Raw genomic sequence first — 7332 nt, 5'->3', positions numbered from 1 at the left:
AAGGACACAAAGACATAAGAATGATACAATGGACTTTGTGGACTTGCAGGGAAGGGTGGGATGTGGGCAAGGGATAAAAGACAACAAATCAGGTGCAGTGTATACTGCCTGGGTGATTGGTGCACCAATATCTCACAAATCACAACTAAATAACTTACTCATGTACGCAAACAGCCCTCTACCCCAATAACCTATGGAAAAAATAAAACAAAAATAAAAAAGAAATCCAGATTATATGGCTCCAGTCCCCGTCTACTAAATTAGAAACTGGAGAATGGTATCCTTCACTCTGTGTAATAATAAGCTTTCCTGATGATTGATGGGAACTAATGTTTGAGAACCTCTGAATTAGAGAAATTCCAAATGGACCACAATGGATTTAACATATGTTTTGTTTTCTTTTGTTATTTACTCTCCTGAACTGCATGTTTATAATGTCATTTTTCTTCTTCTGCATAGGGTCTTCTCTAATATACTACATGGTTTTATCCTACATAGCCTTTGGCTATGGTTAATGTCTTTTGATTTAAAAACCTTTTGTGGGAATGAGTAACTACATTTTGTGTATAGAGCATTATTAAATAGTTAAAACAGAATTCTTTTGGCTTTTTTAAAAATGTTAAACATTATTATGCAACTTTTTGTAGTAAGATTCATCTGGTATTTATATGGCAGACATTAAAAACAAGGATTTCATGTTCATATACACACATGCATGAGTAATTATATACCTGAACACATGTACACAAAACAATATATGTGTGTATATACAATATGTAGACATTTAAGTTGGTGCAAACATTTCCACCAACCTAACGTATATAAATAGGTATGAAATTATTTACACCCATACATACATATATCCTAATCTTAACAATCTTCTCAAGAGGTAAAATTATTAATATCTTACTTATACAAATGAGGTAAGTAAGCAACAGATAAGTTAAAGAATTTGGCCAAAATTGAATCCCTTAAGGGACAGGGAAATTAAAAACAAGGCAGTTTGGCTGAAATTCATGAGACTTGTTGGCTACATTGCACTGAATAAGCAACAATTGTTTGCTTTTCCCATTAGACATAATGTAAAAGGATGGGTATAGAACATGACGGCAGCAAATGCATTTGGATTCACAGACTATCCTGCAAATATCTGGGAATGATTCCCAGCACACTGGCTCCTCTCAAACCAGTGAAGGTGGCCCTTCTTATTAGACATACAGTGAGTACACATTTAACAAAATACGACCAAAATTTTTCCTGTCTCTGATGGGATCAAAGCCAGTTTAATAGCAGTAATATATCTCTCAATCAAAATACACTGTGAAATCTTCAGAAAAGAACTTCAAACCCAAGATGATAAAATGCTTTTGCCCTTGCATATTCTAGGAGAAATGATGGTTAGCCCTCTTTGACGGGGACACCATTGCCTTCCCTACTAAACATCCCTCCCCTCCCTCAGCAGAGAGAAACCTGGACATATGAAAACCTGTAACTGACTTGAGCCTGAGATGGCAGTAGGCCTGATACAAGGAGGAACGTAACACAAGCTCAAAAAGTAGACAGACTGGGCTAAAGAAGAGGAGAGATGGACATATCTTCTGATACATATTAAGTGTTATACAAATATTATCCCAAATAAACAAAAGCACGTAATAATAGAACAAATTTATTTTAAAAAGTCAAAATAATCCTATTTTAACTATCTGTAGCTGAAAGAAAATTATGAGGAAACAGAATCGGGAAACAAGTCACAGGATCTATTTATATGTGCATATGATAAAGAAATGAATAAGGAAGGTATTATCACAACTATAATCCTCTAATGCTGTAAGTCTTTTGAAGTTGGAATTTATAATGCTTGCTTAACCCCTTCAATAAATACACTTCAGTTTGTGTTCATTTTCGGTCATAAGGAATGGTGCCAGTATTTCCCCATATCTTCTGCAGGCTCATGCCCTCCACTTCTCCCGTAATAAATTAAAAGTGCTGTGAATGTGGGAAGTACCATTTTCTCCAGCATGTAAAGCACTGAAGCACACCCTCCTGCTTTCAAAGTTTGTTACATAAAAGTCTGTTATACCAGCAACAACAGAGAGTTTATGCCTCTGAGGAATAAAGCAGTTATATATATATATATATATTTGTTTTTTTCTGTGAGAAAATAAGTTTGAAGTGAATGGTATTATGTAATGTTCACCATCACACCTTCTATGAATTATAACATGAATTACCTCACTAGGTAATTGTCAATTCTTGGGGAAATGAAAATCCTTCATGGATAATTTGAATTGTAAAATGGGAATGATAGTACTTACTTTTGTGATATTATGAATCTTACCAAATTTTGTTTCTCTCTTTACAACTGCTTTAAAAGTGGCACTGTTTAGTGCTGATACATCCAAAATCTTTATTAAAAGTAAATTTATTATTTGGAAAATATTCTTTGCAGATGCATATGAAAAGATAAAATGAACACAATATACTATCTTTTCCCACATTAATACTATTTTGAATGTTCTTATCAAGGAAAACTTCTAACTACTCTCTTTTTATTAAAGAACACACATTCATGTAAATATCAGCTAAATCATCTGGCTTGATTCGCAATAGCTAGTAGTATTTAGGTGGGGATCATGAGTCAGGGGGATCAAACTATCCTGGGCCAACATGCTGAAAACCCCGTCTTACTAAAAATACAAAAAATTAGCTGGACGTGGTGTGTGGCAGGCTGTGTCCCCGTTACTTAGGAGGCTGAGGCAGGAGAATCACTTGAACCTGGGAGCAGAGGTTGCACTGACCCAGATTTGCCGCTGCCACTCCAGCCTGGTGACAGAGCGAACTCTGTCTCAAAATAAATAAATAAATAAATAAATAAATAAATAAATAATAAATAAAATTCGGGTTTAGAAATTATGTTTGCTACTACCACTTTTTAAAAAATTTGGCTATATATCTGGAAAAATACTGTTTAGTGCTTACTGAAGCAGAGTTTGCTTGAAAGTGGCTTATTGTACCTATATAAACACCTTCAAGCTGAAGCAAAACGGGGACTTTGCAAAAATTAACTAACGATATTCTCCAAATTATACAATGGAAGAGTTAAAAAAGAAAAAATCGATAATCTCCTTGGTGTACAAAAATGTAGTCCACAATTGAAAATTTAGACAGAAATTTAAAATGAATTAATAAGTTGATATTTATTAAAATAAATAGTACATGCTTAGGCTCTTGAATATGACCATGTGGCTATTTTATATGATTCATAACCTATCATAATATAGAAATTATTTTAATTTTCCTCAAAGAAGAATGGTAATAACCTAACAAATGCATGCCTTTATAACTCACCATTTTTATGCTCTAGCTTTTGAAAAAATAATAGTCAAGTAATGAAAATTCATATTTTAATCTCTTGATTAAAAGAACAAACTGTAAAATAATTATATGCATTAAATGATCCTTATTTATGAAGCAATAAACACAAAGCAAACTTTTATGCATTTGCTTGGAAAATGTGTTGAAGCTAATTAAAAACTAGACAATTAAGTATGTTGAATACCTTATGGAGGAGCCTTTGTGTCTAATGTCACATATAACCAATTTATTTCTACATAACTGATGCATTCTTCATTGCTATTATGCATATATTCATAGGATAAGATCTACCAGAGTCCAGATTATTCATTCGTCAGAAGAAATAAAATAGGCCGAAAAGGGAACAAATTATTGACGTTTATAAAAGTTGTCTAATACGTTGAAAAGAGTAGTTCTGCAAATATTTTAGCTTTATTTTCTTTGCATTGGCAGAGAGAAAATTCGATGCTTTATAGGATTTCCTTAAGCAAAGAAGAAAATATACTTACTTATGTGATAACCCTTTCTGAAATACATAATTTATATTTTAAGACAGTACTTAAAATAGGTCAAGCATACTTCAGGAAAGAGAAAAAAAAAAAAAATCAAGCATTAAAGAAAGGCATCACAAATGCGTAAATGAATATCTAAGAAGATATAACCATCCTGAAGTTATATGCATAAGAAAAGTATAGAGTTCCAAATAGTTGTAGAAAAACTGATAGAACTGAAAATAGAGACAACTGTATTATTAAAGGGCTTTAACAGCTCTTTCATTAATAAAAACCATCAGATAGAAATCAGTAAAGATATGGTTGACCTGAACACACTACGAAACAAGGTGGCAGAACTGATACTTATAGAATATGATTTTGACACAGCAAAATTATGCAATCCACTCATGCTAACATAGATCAGTCGCCAATATAAACATATTAGCTTATTATATTAAGTACACTTAAAAATTTAAAGAATAAATCATTTATCAGAAACAAATTTAATTTAAACTAAAGTTCAATAATATAAACATAGAAGAAAAATCTTTTCCAAAATATTTAGAAATAAACAACATATTTAAAGTTCATATGGAACCAAAAAGAGCCCGCATGCCAAGACAATCCTAAGTAAAAAAGAAGAAACTGGAGGCATCACGCTACCTGACTTCAAACTATACTACAAGGTCTACAGTAACCAAAACAACATGGTACTGGTACCAAACAGAGAATAAACCAATGGAACAGAACAGACTCCTTAGAAAATAATACCACACAATCTACAGCCATCGATCTTTGACAACCTGAGAAAAACAAGAAATGGGGAAATGATTCCCTATTTAATAAATGTGCTGGGAAAATTGGCTAAGCCAAAGTAAGAAAGCTGAAAACTGATCCTTCCTTACGTCCTATATGAAAATTAATTCAAAGATGGATTAGAGACTTAAATGTTAGACCTAATTACCATAAAACCCTAGAGAAACCTTAGGTATACCACCCAGGGACATAGGCTATGGGGCAAGACTTCAAAGTCTAGAACACCAAAAAGCAAGGAAGCAAAGCCAAAATTGACAAATGGGATTCTAATTAAACTAAAGAGTTCGGCACAGCAATAAGAAAACTACCATCAGAGTGAACAGGCAACCTACGAATGGGAGAAAATTTTGCAACCTACTCATCGACAAACGGGCTAATATTCCAGGAACCTACAAAACTCAAACAAATTTACAAGAAAAAAAACAAAAACAACCCCATCCAAAAGTGGGCAAAAGATATGAAACAGACATTCTCAAAAGAAAGACTTCATACAGCCAACAACAGATGAAAAAATGCTCATCATCACTGTCATCAGAGAAATGCAAATCAAAACCACAAGGGAGATACCATCTCACACCAGTATAAATTGGCAATCATCCAAACAGTCAGGAAAAACAGGGCTGAGAGGGATGTGGAGAAATAGTGAACACTTTACACTGTTGGTTGGGATTGTAATACTAGTTGAACCATTATGGAAAATAAGTATGGCGATTCCCTCAAGGGTCTAGAATTAGATATACCATATGACCCAGCCATTCCATTACTGTGGTATATACCCAAAGGATCATAAACATGCTGCATAATGACATGTCACAACCCCCCCCGGGGTTAAAATTTGGGGTTTTATTGTGCCACTATTCCACAATAGCAAAGACTTGAAATTCACCCAAATGTCCATCAGTGACAGACTAGATTAAGAAAATGTGGGCACATATACACCATGGAATACTATGCCAGCCAAAAAAGGTGAGTTTGTGTCCTTTGTAGGGACCATGGATGCAGCTGGAAATCACATTCTTAGCAAACTATCACAAGAACAGATAAACGCAAACACCGCATTCTTCACTCCATAGTGGAAACTGAACAAGAGATCACTTTGAGCTCAGGAAAGCGGGGAGAGCGCGCATCACAGCACCAGAGCCTGATCATGGGGAAGGGGGAGGGGAGAGGGATTGCACTGGGAGTTATACCGGATGTAAATGATGAGTTGATGGGTGCTGACGAGTTGATGGTGCAGCACACCAACATGCACAGGTATACATATTAACACCTGCACGTTATGCACCCGTAGAACTTAAAATATAATAATAAAAATAAATTAAATTAATGTTAATTAAATAAAAGCGCAAGTACCAAAAAGAAAAGAAATTAACACAACATATTTTATAATAATATAAGTAAAAGAAACAAATTTCAGTTAATAATAAGTAATATTTTGAATAATAAAAACATAAAACTACAAATTGCCAAAAACTGTGTGATTCAGTGAATGCAGTACTTAAAGGACAATTGATTGCATTAAGTAAATATAGTTAAAAGAAAAAGATAAAATAAATAACCTATGTTTCTTCTGAAGGATCTGGAGACAAAAGTGTAATTTAATCTTAAAATAAGGAAAAGAAATTAAAGCAAAACAAATAAAACTAAAATAATAACTTAAAAATCAACAAATGACAAGGAGAGACACAAATTAACACTATCTGAAAAAAGACACATCCCATGGGCATTAAAAGGATAGTAAAGAAGTACTATGAAAAATCTATGCCCTAAAATTTGATAATATAGATGAAATGTTCCAAACTTTTGAAAGACACAAACTGTCAAAACCTACACAGAGTATATAGATGACCTGAATATTCCTACATGTATTAAAGTTATTGAAACAAAAATTAAATACTCTTTATCAAAGAAAGCACCAGGCCAAGATGATTTTACTTGTGAATTCAACAACGTTTAAGGAAATTCAAACGTTTAAGGAAAAAGTGATATCAATTCTACACAACTATGTTCAGAAAATAGAAGCAAAGCGAAGTCTTCTTAACTCATGTTATAAGCCAGTATTACCCTAATGCCAAAAACAGTTGAGACATTACAAAAAAGGAAAACCATAGACCAATATTTCTCACAAATAGAAGTACAAAAATCCTCAACAAATATGAGTTAACTGAATACAATGTGTAAAAGTATGCACCATGAACAAGTAAGATGCATTCTACTTGTGCAAAGATGGTTGACAATGAATAACAATATATTCATCTACATCAACAAGATTAAGAAAAAAATCATGTGATTATATCAACTCATTGATAATAGCATCTGCCAAAATCTAACACCAATTAATGACAAAAAAATTCTCAGAAATCTAAGAATAGTGAGGAACTTTCTCAACTTGATAAAGAACATTACAAAAACAAAAACGTATCTCCAATTAACCAAATATTTACTAATGAGAAAAAAAGACACTTTCCACCTAAAATTGGAAAAATGAAGGAAGTCCTCTCTCACCGCACCTTTCCAACCTTGTACTGGGAGAAAACTAGTTGTTTGAAAAGTAGTACAATAAAATAAGAAAATGAATTAAGTAACATACGATTGAAAAGGAAGAAGCATACCTGTCTTTATCCACAGATGGCATAATTGACTATGAAGGAAATCCCAAAGATTCAAG

Source organism: Rhinopithecus bieti, unplaced genomic scaffold, assembly GCF_001698545.2.
Source record: "Rhinopithecus bieti isolate Rb0 unplaced genomic scaffold, ASM169854v2 scaffold_53640, whole genome shotgun sequence".
Classification (NCBI taxonomy): Eukaryota; Metazoa; Chordata; class Mammalia; order Primates; family Cercopithecidae; genus Rhinopithecus; species Rhinopithecus bieti.
Note: the sequence above shows the minus strand (reverse complement) of the source record.